This window comes from Symphodus melops, assembly GCF_947650265.1.
Source record: "Symphodus melops genome assembly, chromosome: 18".
Classification (NCBI taxonomy): Eukaryota; Metazoa; Chordata; class Actinopteri; order Labriformes; family Labridae; genus Symphodus; species Symphodus melops.
Window position 1 is genome coordinate 16,154,174 of NC_136708.1, and position 15,456 is coordinate 16,169,629.

Below are 15,456 nucleotides of genomic sequence, written 5' to 3' on the forward strand. Positions count from 1 at the left end.
CCTGGTGAACACAAAAAATGAAAGTTAGCTTATTGAGGTTATGAAAGTATTCATATGCACATGAAAACCTGGGAAAGTATGCATCAAAAGCTTCAGTTAGCAACATCATGTAAAGTTCATCTATATACATAAAGAACTTTATGCAATTCTTAGAACTCACTTTTAATAGATTTGCAGTTGCAAGCAAGCAAGATTCACAAACATTTTGTCTTTTCTCTTCTAAGTCCATTAAAGCATCTTCTTGTTTGACATTTCCTCTGTGCATCTCCAAAGCTCTCATTCTGCTACTGTCTGCAAAGCATTTTATTATTTTCTAGAACTGCAAAATAGAGTGAAGGTCATCCTTAAACAGGACTTGTCATAATCATCAAGGGAGGGGGGGACATACTCATGTGCATCTTTAAAAACATCAAATGTGAAACCGGCTGACTTCAGCAAACACCCACACATTCCGACATAAGAGGCAGACAGAATGATTGTCGACCGCATGCACACACACTCTGTGGGACTAATTAGGCAGGTTGTGGTGGAATGATGGGGATACAGGGATACGAGAGACATGCTGCCTGCTGTTAGTCAACTGCAGTGCGTGTAAGTATGTGCCTGTTAGCGTTTATGTGATGTGTTTGGGATGTTTAACATGCCACTGATCTAATTCTTATATTCCTGAAGACAAGGAAAAAGGTGGGTAGATGGTGTGTGTGTTTTCACGTGTCTCTACATTTCAACTTAAGAAGACATACAGAAGAACTTTTGTTTTACATAATGTGTGTGTGTTAAATTAGTAATGGTAAAATACATCATACGATGGCCACTCTTTAAGGAGAGAAAACCCGAGTGAAAATTAGACATTATAAGGGAATAGGAGGCAGAGGCTTTATAAGAGCAACAGAGGAATGTCTGGTATGGTAGACATGGGAAATCAGCAAGCTTCTACTTTGAGCGTCAGTACAATGTCCAGCTTCAAATTAGCATGTTAGCATTGGACTGGTTACACACAATAAGCGGTAGGGTTTATGTGCACTGAAGATGTTTCTATTATGTGCACGTAAGGCAGAAAAGCACAAGAAAATCAGACGTTTGTTTTGGGGCTAAGCAGTAACAGAGACCAACTGAAAAACAACTCCATCATGTGGTTTGAAATAAACACAAGAGAGATGCAGGTAAGAGAAGACGAGACAGCAAAGAGTGAGAACAGGACGCTTTAAATACCAAAGAAAAAGTAGGAGGAGACAGGAAGGAAGACAGATGGAGAGAATCAAAAGGGACTCTGAGGTAAGGCAGACAGACAGTAAGAGAGAACGAGGCAGAGGAAAAGAGACAAAGAGAGAAACAGATGGTCGCAGAGAAGAGGCAGATAGAAACTCACTGGGTGGATAACACTGGCACAGCCAGGCAAGCACAGCATGAGTTTGGAAAGCTAAAAGATGTCAGTGGAAAAGGGAGGAGGAGAGAAAGAAGTTATCAGAGATTAAGTGAAAGAAAGGAAAACAAGGTGGTGCCAGGGGAGAGGTACCACGATCTTTAAGAGTCTTATGTAACCTCCTTGTCCTCGACACACCAGCTCTTTTAGAATTTCTTAAAAAAGATAGAAAGTTATCATGACGATCATTATTCAAAAGTAGCATGAGTGAAACAGATCCTCAGGTTTAAAAGTACAATGAGCACGGGGAACAGGATGTGACCTCAAACGTCCCTCTGTTTATGCTTTTCAGGCCGATAGGAAGCTTCTTACAGCAAGTACACAATTCCTCAGTGTACACTTTCTGTCTCACAAATATACAAACACTTGATACACTTATTCCATGGAGTCCAATCCAAACATCAGACGGGCTAAACTAGTCAGGAATAATCAGTGTAGACCACATTGAGTTAACAGCTGTTTGAATAGCAAAGAGGAGCAGTCAGCTGTATGTGCGTGAGGGTGCAATATACTGTAGCTTCATGTTCACTCACGGAAAAACAATGAGGAGCATGCTCAGTGAAGTAATGACACATATTAACAGAATATTCTGAGGTGTTACACGTTTCCCTTTCCATGTGGAAGACATGGGCCAAGAGAGAATGTTACGCAGGGGGAGGAGTCAGCATCGAGTTTTCTGTACAGGTGAGGCTTTGTCTTTTGAAGTGCAGCTTAATGTCGGAGCAATGATTAAGACAACTTTACAGTCACTCTTCACTTTCATGCTCTCCGGTTAGTGAAAGTGTTTTTTGTATGATAACCGAGCTTGAGAGACAATCTTTTTCAACATGCTTGACAAGCGCTCTCTCTTTATGTGAATTATTCACTGGATTCTATACTCCATGCTGACATGGTTACATTATTAACCTCTGTCTACTAATTCTCCATCACTTTATGCGTTAGTAAGTTTATGCATTCTTCCGATTCTCTATTTGCCAAGTCTAGTAAAGAAAAAAAGAAAAAAACTTTGTCCACCCACAACTGTCAAACAAGCTGTTGCTAAATTCTTTGCGCAGTGTACACGTTTTTTTTTGGTCTTTTTTAAATTGGCTACAGACTGTGGAACCATAAGTGCAGGGTTCAGAGGCTAACATCAGCAAAAGAGTTGCCCAGCAATGCTTCTGAAGACTGCACTAAATACAGAGAGGAATGCCAAACTTGCTGGATGAAAGTGAGGTTAAAGGTTACAGCAAAGCTTTGTACAGTTAATAGAAACCGAGCAGAAAATGTTCTTCACATTGTCACTTTGTTGACTTTCAAAATAAAACGCTTGACATTTCTATGTTCATGAATACGTTTCCTTCAAAAGATTAAAAGTGAACTATTTGGGAAGATTTCTTCGACATTAAGTTTCACTTTTTAGAACAGTTGCATATTCTCTAGTTAACAGCTCATCATTTATCATTAAAATGACACAACGCGAACACATACACACACACACACATAGCAAGAATACTTTAGGGCCTGACGTAGTGTCTCACAGCTGTTTGGATGATCGAGGCAGAAGAATGCAGTGAGTCTTTGTGTGTGTGTGTGTGTGTGTGTGTGTGTGTGTGTGTGTGTGTGTGTGTGTGTGTGTGTGAGTGTGTCTGCAGACAAAGGAGTGACTGACCATTACTCTTGCATTAGGGGAAATGCCTTCCTAAACCACAACTCCATTTTTTCCTGGACTCCAGCATATCTGCCAAGCATACCACAAGTGACTAATCAGCCCTGTGAAGGCGAAAGGTGCTCAAAGAAGGAAGGAATGTTATCTTGGTTGCACACATGTCTGGAAAGACCAGTGTCCTCTCCTTATCACCATCATCTATCTGCAGTTCCACGATGTCTCGTTCCTGGAAGTGTGGACGTGGCAGATGTGCGAGGTTTGGGGCCAGATCAAAAATGTCTAAGACTGACCTAAATTATTTTTAACAAGAGAAAATTGAGAAAAATGTTGGAAATAAAGAAGAATGATTACAAAGCCAGAAACTAAATCATTCAGCACAGAGAAGCATAAAAGAATTGGTCAACAGGTTTACATGACTCTTTTAATTTCTCACTCTTCATCCCCAACTCTGTCCAATTATATAACCATATTTAACCATCTTCTGCTCCACAGGCCTTAAGGCTTCAGCTCATAGTCTTAACCTCAGGGATTATACCCCCTACACTTCTGTCTGATTTGACTCATTAAGTATAGGCAGTATAGGCTGCTGTGGCTTTCAGCTTTCTTTCACTCTCTACTTTTACACATTAATGAACTCTGTCAACAACCCATGAACACACCCTCATTCTCTATTCATCACCGGTATCTGGTGTCTACTGTCTTTATAATATAGAGGGCAGGGTAGTGTGTCCTGTCTGAGCTTTACTTTGTGAAGTTACACAACTTCACTTGTGGCTGGAGGACACACACACATCTGTAGATATACAGTAAGTACATGCATGCATACACACATCAAGAGAGGGACACACATTCATTTGTACCAAATAAAGACAATGGGGTACAACATATCCAAGGCTGTCTGAGTGTGTGTGTGTGTGTGTGTGTGTGTGTGTGTATCTTTCTAAGCTTCTGCATGAAGAGGGCAAACTGAGAGAATAGGAATCATGCTTTCAGTGCCAACCATCTCCTTGGCAGTCAAACAAGGACACTCACAAACACACACAAACACACACTGCTGAGCATTTTTAATTGGCCACTGATTTGCCAGTTAGTGTTCTTGCCACTCTGTTCACCTCACTGTGCTGGCCCCCTGCCCTCCAGCCTGGCAGAGTACACAGCTGCACCCGCTTATTGTATTCATGGGTGTGTGTGTGTGTGTGTGTGTGTGTGTGTCACGCTGAAGTCATGTGTTTCACAGAAGTGTATGTGTCTGTAAATGTCAAAGTCTCCGTTGAAATTCTTCTTCTCTCGTCACAGATTGACAAGTCACGGTTAATCATTTCTAAACTATCTCCCTTGTGCTGGTATGGCTGACACTGAGCATGCTTCTTTCAAGTGTTTCGTTTTGACAGGTTCATGCTGCAGAGCACAGTGAGGTAAACAATACAAAACACACAAACAACCATATGGAAGACACTTTAGAAAAACAGTATGCTCCAATATTGTGCAAGGCATCAACAATCCCCACTCAGTAACACACTTCGATAAACAGACACTCAAATCTATGAGCAACCCAAGGTCAGAACAAAGAGGAAGAGCGTGTGTGTACGCATGTGTGTTTGTGTGTAATGACATCATACTAGAGCGGAGCAATCTATAGCTGATTGATGGAGAGTGGGGTTGTTATGGTTGACTGCTGTGAGCTCATTGCCCGGCAACCAGACAATGAGACCTTGCCACTTCTATGTGTGTGTACATGCATTTATTTATGTACTGTTGCAGATACAAATTTGAAATTAGAGTAGAGATTATCTTCAGGATGTGATTAAACAATGTAAGAGTTGGGTAAAGTTACATTTCACATGTTTCTTTTGGCATGTAGGGCTGCTAATTTCCCACTTCGCTCCATATTTTCCCCTCTCTCTTATTTTAAAGCTTTCTTTGCAAGAATGGACATCAGCCAGTTCTGCAAACGTAAGTTAATGACGTTTTGTGCTCATGGAAAATGATGCACCTTCTCGCAACTCTGTTTTTAAAACAGACGCCTTTTAAAAATCTCATCAATCCAAAATCAATGGAGGCACTGCATATTGATGGGACTACAGTTTGTGGCATATTGTCAGAGGCCTTACATGAAGGGATCCATATGCATCCAATACATTATGTAATACAAGCTAATGGATGGACAGATTTGTATTGTACTTCATGTCATTTTTTCCAGGAGATGGTTTCTGTTGTCAAATTGTTATAAAATAAATATCTTATCTATTTTAAGCATTTTTTTTAATGCATGGCTTTTTGGGCACCCTCCCACAGAAGCTGCTGATGGGTATTCAGGGGTCATGCTCTGGGTACTGTTTTTGCAATATGAAAACATTGGTCATTGGTCGTGGGAGTCTGGATCACTGAGGAAAAAGCTGTACACAGCTCTGTTCTCTATTTGTCTCCTTAATCTTTTTGAACATTATCTCTAGGACATCACAAGAACACTCAACACAAAATCAAAAGTAAGACAGTTTCCACAGCATGGTTTATGTTTCTTTAGAACCAGTGCAGCAACTTTGACTGACTTGTTTGGTAATACTCTACTCAACCTCTCACATGAGCCCTATCCGTTTACAAATCACACACACATACACACAGACAGGCTTCTCAAGTGGCCGCTCATTGAGAAGTAAGACGAGGAGACACAATACTATCATCAAGTCACAATGAAAAAAAAAAACAATCGTAGTTTAGACTCCTCTGATTACACCTGAGCTGCTTCAACCGAAAGCATCAAGCTCGTCCGCAGACTAAAGTAACACTGATGTTTTTTAAGTCCTTGTTCTAAATAATAATTTCATGTGACCTCATCCTTTGATTCACCTCGGTCAGACAACGTGACAATTTATGTCTGTCTTCTTCTTCTTCTTTGCCCAATTAACTTCTCGTCACGTTCCCCTCATTTAAGCCATAAGCCTAACTATGAGAAGTCATGAATCTGCAGTTAAATCTCTTCACAGCACAATATTTGTTTATAATAAAATCTCTATATTTGGAATCATCGATTGAACAATCATATCACATAAGAAAGGATGGCAATCTATTGCAGTATCAATATTTTGTCCTCCCTCTCCATGCTAAGCTCAATGATTTAAACGTTTAGTGCAAAGGTTGGGGTCCTTTTTTCCACCGGGATTACATTTCACAAGCTCAAAAGAAATCTAGTAGGTAATAGTACTGAATGTCTTGCAGATTGGGGCTCATTTTATAAATGGAGCAGATGTGCAGCCTCATCATTAGAGTGGACATCTCTTAATGGAAGGTCAAAGGTTAATGCAGGAGTAATGTGTTTTTCCATGAAAGAGTAATATCCTCTGAAAGAGACTAACTCTGTTTTTCTTTGGCTTTAACCGTGTTAGCTGTACTGCAAATGAGGCTCACCGTCTGTGTGGCGGGTCATATTAAATCAATGATGTGTAATAACAGGTGTGGTAACTCTATCTGCATATGAGGTGAGACATCTTAAACACCAGACTGAAACACACTGCTGCACTGCAGAATGAACAGAGAATACTTTTGAACCTAAGAAATAATTTAAAAAAAATGACTTTGAAGTGAAACACTGGCAGATGAAGAGTGGGGGTAAAAACACAAAGAATGAATAAAAGAAGGAGACCAAACACACAAGAAAAAAAAAAAACAAGTCAAGGCAGAGTGTAATAAAAGAGGAGCAGCTCTGTGTGTGATGTTCAAAGACTAATGCAGCACTCCTGAGACAATGCTACACACACTACTGGGACAGTCACACACAGTCGTACACCCTGCTGGGAGACAAGCTCTGTGGTAACCTGCTCTGAACCAAAGTGATGTTACACTAGAAACTCAGGCAGACGGATAACGTGAGAGGAAAGGAAAAGATAGACTAACTGACTTACAGATATTTGAAAAACAGCTGCAGGCCGTGTACTAGTTGGATAGTTTGTTTAGTCTACACAGTACGTTCATACATCGCCTTTAAAGCTGATATATGACCAAAAACTAGGTTGTCATCCGAAAGATTTCTGATAAATAAAGCTGTAACATGTTTGAACTTGTTTTTACAGATTTACTTTCCACGTGTTTCCAGTCACAGAACTACCCTTTCTTCTTAGCATCAAACAGCAAAGAGACACGGTTAGCAACGATAGCTGAGAAACATGTAGCATGTAGCGCATGAATATAGAGATAAATAGATGTAGAGATCAGTTCCTCAGTAAAAGGAGAGTGAATAGAGGAAATGCCCAGAACTACAGCTGCACAATAAATCCAAACCCTATCAGAATCCCAATATTACTACTAAAACATAATAACCATTTGCTTTTTTTTTTTTTATGAGTAACAAAGTTAGCTTTTCTCTGCTGTGGAGACAATTAACAACCCAACCTAACGTCAACTGTATTGCCTGTTGCAGCTAAGAAGATGAGTCCTGCTCAGAAGCGTGAAAACGAAAGGTGTACACGTTTTTATCACCAATCTGCATGGCTGATAAAATCCAACTCATTATTTGCTGATTGTTACTGGATCTGCCTGGTCTGGGGAAATAATATTCTTGCACGCCTTGTTAACTCTGTTACTCTTCACTTTTATCACACACCCGCATTTTCTTTCTCATGTCTCGGTCCTTCTCTTTAGGAATTCTCTTCCCTCGCTTCCTTTTCATTGTTATTTTTCAAATACCTTCTTTTTTTTTTTTTTTTTTACTTTAGCCTGAAGGATGTACAGCTCTAGCTCTTCCCCATTCGACATCATACATTTACGCTCCTCCTATCCCTCCACCCCTGAAGGTTCGACAATACTGTCGCCCTCTGAGTCAGTTTACTCATGAGCGCAAACTGCAACCTCTCGTCAAATGAGCACTCCAGGATGTTTTACACGCAGCTCGATCCAACGCTCAATTTGTTAACCGACATAGCATTAGCAACTGGGGGGGTTCTGATGAAAAACTTCGATGATGCACAGCAACTTCTCTCTGTGAACATACAAATACAATAACTTCAGCCAATTTTTTTCCTCAGGCAGCGGCACAACTGCTTTCATTTTAATTGTATGAAAGCCACTTGTTTAAACAAATAAGTGAGAAAAAATCCAAACTGTGGGCAAATCAACATGTCTCATTCTGTTTCTTGAAACAAGAAAAACAAGGTGTTACAGTTAAAACAAATAAATGAGTTGAAGCCAGAACCAATGAGATGACTGAAGTTGCACTTTGCAATTATTGTTTGATCCGTATAAACAAAAAGGTGTCTCAATTGGTGTCATATTCCTTTAAGAAGCAAAATGAGACATACCTTTCTCCTGCACCACTTATTTCTAAATTGTCACACGGCTGTGCAATAAGACAACAAACTCACACATGATACATGCCTACCAATACGTATTCTCACACACACACACACACACACACACACACATTTCCATACCAGCTCCCACTCAGGTTGATAGTGAGCAGGCTTGTCTTGCTGCCTGTGGCTTTGTGTGTTCACGTGTGTGGTTTCCGGCCCTCTGAGAGTTAATGTATGGCACTACTCAACACTTACAGAACATTTCAGTCTCACAGTGTTTAAGCACTTCACGCATAATGAGCCAGAGTATAGTAAGTGCACCGAGAAAGAAAAGAGGAATTATACATTAGACAGTACATATCTGAGACCTTTTATCCCAGCACTCATTAAAGGCTTTAACAGCAGGTAAAGCACAATTAATTAAATACAACTTTCATGTAAGAGTGGTATTAAGTCTAGGCCTTTTTTCACAAATGGCTTGCCATCAGGAAGAATCCATGTAAACCTTCATATCATGACAGTGAGGTGACAGCAGGACTCTGAAACAGGAGACGTTAATTCAGCATTCAGTGAGTTTTATTTGGACACACGATTTTCACTACTCCCCGTTGTAAGACTGACAGCATGCACCTTTAGCCCTCATCCAAAAGGTAGGGCAGAAACCAATATGGAATACTTGGGGCCAATAAGGATAAAGATGCTAGGGGGGGAAAACGTCTCTGGGATAATTGTTTTGAATGTGAGTATGAGCGGCAAGAGGTCTTCATCATTGGACGGTTGACCCATAAGAAAAGCAAAATAACAAAATAAACGATGGTTAAATTCCATTTAGACGCTTCCATTTGAGGGGTAGTGGTATTGTCAAGACTGGCTCGCCATCTCAACGGTAAAAGGACATTACTGCAGGAAGTGTGTCTATCGGCTTAATTTAAAGTACCGTAAATTCCGGACTATAAGCCGCTACTTTTTTCTCACACTTCGAGCACTGCGGCTTCTACTCCGGTGCGGCTAATGCATGGATTTTTTATGGGGGACAATGAGCTTCTGCCGCAAAAACATTTGACTTCGTCACGTCGGATCTTAATATCAGTCATTTTGCGCTTCATGCACGCACCCTCATGATGGAAAACACACGGAGAAATACATATGATGCAGCTTTCAAGTTAAAGGCGATCGACCTGGCTGTCAAAGAAGCTAACAGAGCTGCTGCACGTTAAGATGACACTGACAGCGACAACAGAGACTGAGGAAGTGAGTAATGAAGTCATTCTGAGGCAGTGAATGGATGGACTTTTTCTTGTGAAATATATTACGGTCATCTTTTTCATCAGCCGTGTTACAGACACCGTCGGCTAGGCTTCGTATTGTAACGGTTCATGTTGTAAAGTCAGTAGTTGATAATGTGTTCATAATTCCGATTATGTGGAGAGTCAGTGAATGCACCAGCGAGAACGTGTTGAGTGGCTGTATGAGAGAACGCTGGGGGAGAGAGTTGGATTGTTACGGCAAGTTATGTGTTGCTCTCTGCTGTAAACGGCGTGGTCACGGCCGACAGTGATCGGGTTATTAAAAGTTATTATTTGAACGCTCTCGTCGTCCTTTAACGTCCGTACGGACGCTACAGTATTTGCGGATGTTACCGGTAGCCTACGTCTGTGTAAATAGCTCTTGTTATAGCGTGGACACCTGCGGCTTATAATCAAGTGCGGCTTATATATGTACAAATACATTTATTTACTTATTTTTAGCCGGTGCGGCTTATATCCAGGTGCGCTCAATAGTACGGAATTTACGGTAGATGTATACATTACAACTGTGCAAGCTCTATTTGATTCCTCTTTCTTCAATTATGAAAATGACCTCGTAAAAGCTGCCAGTGCAGATGCTCTCATGGTGTTAATCCAGCGTTCATGAAACGATGTTTCACGGCTTCGCTGAAGGTCTGAGGAGTCGAGTGCTAATATGTGTCCTTTATGAGAGAGAGAGGGTGAGAGAGAGGGCGAGAGAGAGAGAGGGTGACTTCATTACTATGACTGGGCGCTGGCTGAGTGAAGGTCTTTGCTTCACTCCGATGAAATCGAGTATGGGGAAGTGTGTGTGTGTGTGTGTGTGTGTGAACATCACTGTTGGTGTGTGTTTAATGCTATTCATCGGGGGGGGGGACGCCCACACAGTCCATCTCCTCCTGCTCTGCTTGAAAGACAAAAGCACATTAAGGGTCCTGAATAATAATTTCTCTTCTACCTCTGTGTCATCCTCGTTCCTCAACCACCCCCCTTTTGCCCCCCCCCCCCCTTCATCTTTTCACAGCTTATTTGTTATCTATGTAACATTCATCTTTCTTACTTTACAAGTATATTCCTCTGGTGCCCCATCATGTCTTTATTGCATTCTAACAATGAATAAAGTAGATTTATCTTTTTAATCTCCTCTGGTTACATTCGCAAACGCAACATTCATTTAACAAGTAATTAAAAAACACTTCCAGAGGTGATCACCACAAATATTCCAAACTAATTGCAGACAGTGAGATATAATGGTCATCTTCTCATTCTCTTAATCTTTCACTCCCTCCTTTTCACCCCTCACGCTCTGCTAAATCGTGCCTTTTCTATCTCTCTCAGCATAAATATCTGTCCTCCTTTCTGTCCATTCACTCCCTGCCTTTGTCCTTCACCTCTCTGTATCTGCACAGCACACCTTCCACTTTAACTGCCTTCCTTTACTGTTTGTCGTCCAGTGAGAGGGTGAGGTAATACTAGTTGTAGTCGTAAAGTGTCCACCCACAATGACACACACACACACACACACCCTTTGAGCTGAACGGTAAGATCATAAAGCTGACACTGCTCTCATTCAGACTTATAGTGCTGGAGAGAAAACCACGAGATGAAGCACAGGGTAAATGTGAGAGAGGCGTCAGTGTGTGTGTGTGTGTGTGTGTGTGTGTGTGTGTGTGTGTGTGTGCAGAAGGCCAAAGCACAGAGGGGAGCCTCGACAAAAATTTGTAGCACTAAATCCAATGAAGAGAAAACTCAGTATTTGACTGGAGGGACTTTCCTATATGCTTCATTCACTCTTACTGCAACAACCTCAGTGAGTGAGTGTGTGTGTGTGTGTGTGTGTGTGTGTGTGTGTGTGTGTGTGTGTGTGTGTGTGTGTGTGTGTGTGTGTGTGTGTGTGTTTGATTGAGAGAGTTTGGGGAATCCACAGTTTTCTTCGGCTCAGTTTCTCATTACATCATCACATGAGGCTCTGGGCTCACTCACACACACACACACACACACACACACACACACACACACACACACTCAAACACACACTCAAACACACGCACACACACCGTACGAACACATCCAGATTAAATGTGTTTCCACTGTCGCTCTGTTTGTGTGTGTGTGTGTGTGTGTGTATGTGTGTGTATGCGTCAGTGTGGATCCATTGTAATGAAGTCATACGATTGTGCAGGCACACAGGTGGACTCTTTAAGATGCAGTTTCAATATGACTCTTTTTTTTTTTAAGCAGACAAAAAAGAAACAGTAGAAAAAAGGGAGGATGAAAGAAGAGGGAGCAAGATGAACACAAAAAAATACATGTGGCAAGAAAAAGAACCAAAGTAAGTATGGGGCAAAATAAGCGGCACATACATGGTATAAAACTACAGACTCACAGTCACACACATGAGAAAGAAAAGTAAGGGAGATTAAAGAAAAGAAAAAGAAGAGGGGAAGAGAAGAAAATGATAAACAGAGTCATAATCCAAACTGCATGTAGCTGTGATTTCATGCTCGTCTTCTGACCAAGCGAATAACTCTGAAGCAGTCAATGTCACAAGTGACAAACATGCTGCAGATTTTAGATTTGCACAAAGTAATACAGTGGACAAATCTGTCACCTGATAGATTTGAGTAAGAACTTTGCTGTCTTTCGTTTAGACTTGCTCGCTTGATAACAAGAGTTTAATACTGAGAACTCCTGTTATACGCCTACCGAGGGATTGGATTTGTGTCTGATCGACTGCACAGCTGTTTGACAGCTGACAACCTGGTTACCTGAACAGCTGTGAGACTCACTCCACAGCTGTATGACTGGCAAACAAGACAAATTGATTATCCTTCTCACTGGCTTGCTGCCTGCTCACTGAACAGCTGTGTTGCTGAATGACTGAATAGAAAAAGGCATTAAATACCTGAGGCCTGTTGTGTTTATGTACGAGTGTGCATCGAGAGAAAGAGAGAGTACATCTATGTTGTTGTTTTTTTTCCCACTCTGTGAATGACTGGATTTGTGTGCTGTTGCTTCTCTGAGCACCAGGAGGGGGCCTGTTGCTCGCCGTGGTTATACAATACATATTGTATAACAACTGGCAGTGTGTGGGCGGCTCCTGCCATCTGGAGAGATGCAACCCCTGCCGTGCCTGACACTACACACTGTTTGTGTGTGTGTGTGTGTGTGTGTGTGTGTGTGTGTGTGTGTGTGTGTGTGTGTGTGTGTGTGTGTGTGTCGCTGTGCATGTGTTTATCTGTCTGTTTGTGTCTACCCTGAAGCTACAAATAGATAGAGTGTCATCTACAGTAGTTAGGTTCCAGGGTTCACGGACACGACCAATAAAAGGAAGGTAATAGATGCATGCTTTGCTCTGCACATTAAGTCTCGTCCTGATCAAAGCGACTGATATATTTTCAAGAAACTACACGCATATGTAATCAAAGACACAAACAGGGATTCCTTATCGCGCTTTGACGTCAAAACTCTGCAGGGTTTTTGTTGTTGTTGTTTTTTTTTTGACAGCTGACATCAGAGAGTGAAGACTTCATTATTGGTCTTAGCAGCAGCCGAAGCAGCTTCACTCCTCGTTCTGGGTTTCCACAGAGATGAACTCAAGCAAACAATCAACGTCTTGGAACTCGCCGTCCACAAATAAACAAAGGCGCACACGCGGGAGGATGTACAAGGCACGCACGCACACACACACAGACAGACAGACACACACACACACACAAAGTAAATAATGTGCCGAGAGAATCCACTCCATCAACTCCCGAGTCGGTGCTCGGCAGTGAACTGTTGCTATGGAGAGGAAAATCATAGCTCTTTCCGGTCTATTTTAAGCTAACCACTGTTACTTATATGTTTCACTGGATATATCAGAGGCAAACAAAGACTGTCGTCTCACTTGTTTTTAAATAACAGACTTTTTGAAAGTTATGGATTTAATTGTGGTGGAATTAATGTTTGTTTTTTTCAACGCATGATTTTATGTCTGCAATTAAGAGCTTAACTGTTCCTTTTCTGCTCAGATCATAAAGCTCAATGCGTCTCACTATTGTATAACAGTGTAACACTATATCTGATCACCTTTTTTCACTTCAGTGTGAAAATCATGTGTTCCTTTACTTTCCGCTTCAAGGGTAATGTGTAAGATCCTCGCAGCGAGCGAGGTGCTACATTGCATCTTTTTTTAGCGGACTGCTTCACACCTCGAGTGGTAGTCGCTGAAGTTGACATCCTGCCTGCTGGTGCATTGATTTCCAGCTTTTCTTTGGCAAATATCATCTGTATAATTAATTCCTGGATATAGAACGTTATTTCACACCTTTATGCTTGACTTCTCCTGGAGACATGGTTGATAATCTTTCTTATGTGTACTCTTGATACACAACAATGATACTTCAGGAAACAGATTTACAGCATTGTTTTGTTAATTATTTCTCCCTTGGGAGAAGGAACTGCACATCTGCCTTACAAACAACAGACAAGTATAATAAATTGGACTACTTTTTTCAAGCTTGTATAAAACCTCCTGCTCGGTAGGAACTGATTCTGAACCCATGGGGTTAAAACACAGCTGATGTATTGAATACAGATGTAAATAATGACGACACGAGAACTGCTTATCGTTAATGTATTTACTGTAACTGACCTGCACTGGCCATTTCACCAAAACAACACTGACATTAGATTATTTGAATCATTGATATCTTTGTTGAGATGATTGAATGAATGATTCCATTTCCTGAATCCAGAAACATTTATATTAAAGAATGGTCATTATGTCTTGACCAGTCTAAACGTGTAAGGAAACCTCAGTTAAATCATGTTAAATTACTCACATCCTCATTTCTGTTTTTTTCTCTTTTTATCCGATCTTTTCCCTACTTTTTTTTTTGTATTTAGTATTAACACATATTACACACACATATATATCATATATATTTAAAATGTTTGAGTATGAGAAAAAAAAATTCAATGAGCATGACGCCACTTGATGAATCCATTAACGAGCTCTGTAGAAGTTCTTTCCCTGCGCAAAATTTGTGACAATGACTTTGCAAGCGATGTTAATCCAAAGTTAAAAAATTTTTGTGTATAGATTCAGGGAAACACGTCGGAGGACTACTGCAGGTTCTATTAATGAGCATGGAAAAGCAAACTCTGGGTAACACCCAAGCCTTAGTGGAGCACACAGGAAGACCACCACCGTGGTTACATCATATTTTATCCTCACTACTTCCTCTCTCTCCTTCGACCCAAACAGGAAATAGTTCCAGCTCTAATCCCTTGGGCCTGTACAACGAGGGCGATACTGTACATGTGTATGCAAGTGTGTGTAAGTGGGTGTGTACAAGGCCTGCATGCCTTTCAATGTGTCTCTTATTTAAGAACTACCGTGCAGGCTACACACACACACACACACACACACACACACACACACACACACACACACACACACACACAGGTCTAAGGAGGTTATGGGAAAGAGTCTTTGGCTGCAATTATTGGAGGGAGGGGGTGAAAGAGCAGGAGAAGAAAAGAAGAGAGAAACAGAAAGAACTGACAAGCTTTAAAATAGTTGTATGTGTATACAAGCAGAAAACATCTGATTTATTCTTAACATCAGTCAAACAGGCGTGTTCTGGGTTCTTTCTGACAAGCTGTTTTCTAACTGAAAATCAGGGAGCGATTAGTTTTGAGAAAACAATTTAACTGTAGAGTCTGAGCCAATGGGAAATAAAACAAGGAGGGTCCTCATTAATAACTGGACCAATGACATCAGGCACATCTATATTGAAGAGCAGCGAGGACAGAGGAGGGAGA